Raw genomic sequence first — 4,121 nt, forward strand, 5'->3', positions numbered from 1 at the left:
CCATGGGGCTCTTCAGCCTGGAAAAGTGCAGCCTCAGGGGCAATGTGCTGGCCACCTATAAGTTTATTAGGGGTGTTCACCAGCATCAGGGGGAATGTCTGTTCACCAGAGTGCCTCAAGGGATGACAAGATCAAATGGTCACAAACTCCTCTGTGACTGTTTCAGGCTGGACATAAGGAAGAACTTCTTCACTGTCCAAGTCCTCAAGGTCTGGAACAGACTGCTTTCTTGTATATTGTTGACTATAGAGACTGGCGAGGCTTAATCACACAAATCTGATGGGCTATCCATATCAGGCAAACCTTTTGCTTGATGCTGGTTGACATCAGCTGAAGCACCAATGCAGGACTTTTAGAGCTGTTAACCACTTTATGTTGGCTTTTGAGGCTCAGATATTGGGTGTTTTTACTGTCTCTTAAGAAGCATCTGAAGAGTTAAGACCTCTGGCATAGGAAGACCTCTTCTGTGATGCAAAGGAAGGGCTGACCATGGAGTCCAACATTTATTTTTATTATGTTGCAGCTGTACTGCATTCAGTTCAACTTGGACTAGTTCCTGAACAAGAATCTATTCCCCTCTCTTTCCTTTTGGAATATGTGTTGTTTTGTGTTTTGGCGCTCTGTTGCAGCAATGTTCTTTCTGTCAGTACTGAAGGAGTAGAGGACAGGTATACAGAATGAGCTGCTGATGTGCATTTGGTGATTATGATTTAGGAGGTGGAAATAAGCTCCTCCAAAAACAGAAAAGCTGAATTCTACAAAGAATGAATATCTAAGCTTTAATGGAAGTATTATTACTTACTGAATTGACTCTGAAGGTCTCCCCATTACTTATGCCCCTGTTTAAAAAAGTGGCATTTGTTTGAACAATATTTATAGGTAGCTATAAGCATTTTCTGCCAGTGGTTATTTAAACATTAATAAAATTCAAATATGGTACAATAATTAGATAATAAGCCTGAAAAACGTATGGATGTGACTCACTTAAAGGTCTCTCTTAGAAACAAGAACCAGAGCTCAATTTTAGTGTCTCATCACAGTCCTTAAGCATTAACTCCAAATTTGATCAAGTCATTTATGCTCGTGCAAAGTCTGAATAAATAGGCTTTGTCAAGGAGTGTCCACAGGTCTCTTATGGGATAAATTCTTCCTTTACAGAGAACATCAGTAGAATTGCACCTGATCTTTAGAATAGCTTTTGATCTGTGATAATCTCCATAGCCACTTAAGCACCTCACCCTGTACAGAGATAATTATTCCTATAGTCATGGGTTCAGTGAGTACCACAACATTGCCCTGTCCCCCAAGACAGTTTTTTGCTGCTATATGTGAAGCCTTGAAGTTATGTTTTGGAGTACAGTGTGTGCACCTTCTCCATGGCTTTCCCAGCCCATCCACCACCTTTACACAGTAGAAGTGCAGTAGTTCTGCAGCCTTTGGGGTCAGGGACAAGTTTCGGACCTAAATGTACCGACTTGCAGAAAAAATGCCAGTCATACTCATTTATAGGCTAATGGTGTTGCAGTCTTACTAATTTTCCTTAGCCATTCCCACAAATTATGTAATCGTTTCACCCAGTATTTAAAGACTGCAGATGGCTTTACATCAAAGCAGAGAAGCACAATCCACAGATTCAAAAAAGGCAGCAGATTCAATGCCCTGTTGATATTGGAGTTTACCATTGTAAAGCTATAATGCAGAGAACAGGTCATCCCAGCTAAAAAAGCCTCCTCCCATAAAGCAGTGAACGTCAATGAATGGTGTAATCTGATGCTAAGGCAAGCCTCTGTAAGATAACCTGGAATCCCATCTTCTCTACAAATGGAGCAAAGAGTGCTCAGGGTTGTGTAGTAATCATCCCTTTCAAGGCCAAGCCCTTCTATGTCAGTCATCATTTTAACTGACACTGAAAACTTAACTGATTAACCTCCTAGGTAAAAGACACGAGTCTTCAGAGATTGAATTAAGGACACAGGCTTTGAACCTGGGTGTTGCAACAGCCTCATAGGGCACATCCAGATGAGCACGCAATTCTGCAGTGCCACAAACCACACATGTTGCATATGTAAGTGTTTGCTGCACTGCTAATTTTCAGAGTGGTGGGGTTTTTTGACACCCATTTTTTTTGTTGAGATCCTGGTGTCAAAAAAAACCATGCCAAAAAAAAGCAGTATGCCGTATGTGGCAGTAGCGTGGGCCATCTGAAACCGGAGTCTGGATGTCCAGAGCCATGCTCTGGCTGCTGGCCAGGCTCTGCATACCCAGATCACTGCTGCTGGAGCCCCAGGAAGTCCCCAGGACCACAGGTAAGGCTCCTGGAGCCAGCCCATGTCTCAGCTTCCCCTACCCCAGCTGGGTAACTTGCTGCATGCCAGAGTGCACATGCAGGGGCGTTCCCCAGGGACAAGTAGCAGCGGCAGAAATATGTGCCACTGCTAGTCCCTGGGAAATGCATGGTCCCACTCATGGGGATGTGCCCATATAGTCTGTGGATGTGGACATTCAACAAAAACTGGCCAGTGAGTTACACTACTTTGTGCTAGCCTACTCATTTATCGCAGAATCACTCTAGCAGCAACCAATCAGTATTCTTGACACAGCTCTGTCATTCTTTCAAGTATTTGGGCTGTGACATATATAGAAATAATCATCCACTCACTACATGGAGCTTTCCATACCATTTGAAATGCATTGACTAAATATTTTTAAAAAGAGGTATTTCATCTGACAACAACTGCATGGTTTCTGAAATCCCTTTTTCTTCCCCTTTTTTCTTTCTTATGCTATTAACTAGTATTCTTTTCACTTAATTATGTTGTTCCTTTTTCAGGAAAACAGTGCATGTTATCTCTTATTAAATCATGAGATTAAAAGTTCCTTACTGGATCCCTGCTCTGAAAAACTGCTCCTAAATTAGTCAATTTATGGACCTTCTTTTTCTCTTGAGCCCTGTGTCTCTCCTGGAGCACAATGTTTTATAGCAAAATGAGAGCATGCAGCCAGTGGTACATTCTACTTTCCTGTTTGATAAGCTTTTGGACAGAGTACATTTTCAAATACACTTCTATTGCCTTATAATAGATTTTTCAACCAATCAATTTATTTTTATAACGATCAAAGTGACATGGAAACTGTTTGTCATCTGTTACATATCTAGATACAACATGGGAATGGCTCTGCAACGTATTTGGCAAGGTGGTGTTTACTCCTATTTGTGTATTCTTGGCTAGATTACAGCAAAGAGGCTCTGGTCCAGCAAATATGACTTACTCATGTACTTAACTTCATGCCCTGCAATATTCACATTAAGAGCACGAGTCTCCTCTCTGCATGCAAAATTAACCATACACAAAAGTCTTTGCAGTTCTGGGAACAAAAAGCTGATTCTGATGCCAGTGGGTATATCTGCATGAGTGCTTTACTGTGGAGTAGACTAATTAGCTCCGCAATAAAGCATCACAGTCTACATGCGCGCTGATATCAGAAAGTCAGGGACAGTGCTATTTTACAGCAGAGTACTTTAGCGGACTGAAGTGCATGTGGAGATGCTGACTGGGGCTGCATCCAGACAAGTGCAGCTGTGCAGTATACCACACATTCAGATGTTCTGCAATGGAGCAGCATGGAGAGGTTTTTTTTAACCACTGGATACCCAGGTGTCAAAAAAAGCCACTCAAAAAAAAGCGGAGTAGCACATGCATGGGCAGTGTGTGCCACTCAAAAGCAGAGCTGGGCTGCCCAGAGCTGTGCTGCAGCTGCCAGCCAGGATCTGCACAGCAGAATCACCACTGCTACAGCCCTGGGAGGCCCCCAGGACCCCAATGAAGGCTGCTGGGGCCAGCTCCCCTACCCCTCCCAAGGTAACCTGCTGCGTGCTAGACTGAGCATGTCATAGTTTCATAGTTTCATAGATTTAGGGTCGGAAGGGACCTAATAGATCTTCTAGCCCGACCCCCCGCCAGGGCGGGAGAACAACAAAACCCCAAAACAAGAAACGGGACTCAAATGAGTCCAGCCAGGTAGGCATCCAGCCTCTTCTTAAAGACCCCCAGGGTAGGGGCCAGCACCACTTCCCTTGGAAGTTGGTTCCAGCTCCTAGCCGCCCTAACTGTGAAGTAGTT

The sequence above is a fragment of the Gavialis gangeticus genome, unplaced genomic scaffold, assembly GCF_001723915.1.
Source record: "Gavialis gangeticus isolate Ggan-Ray unplaced genomic scaffold, GavGan_comp1, whole genome shotgun sequence".
Lineage (NCBI taxonomy): Eukaryota > Metazoa > Chordata > Crocodylia > Gavialidae > Gavialis > Gavialis gangeticus.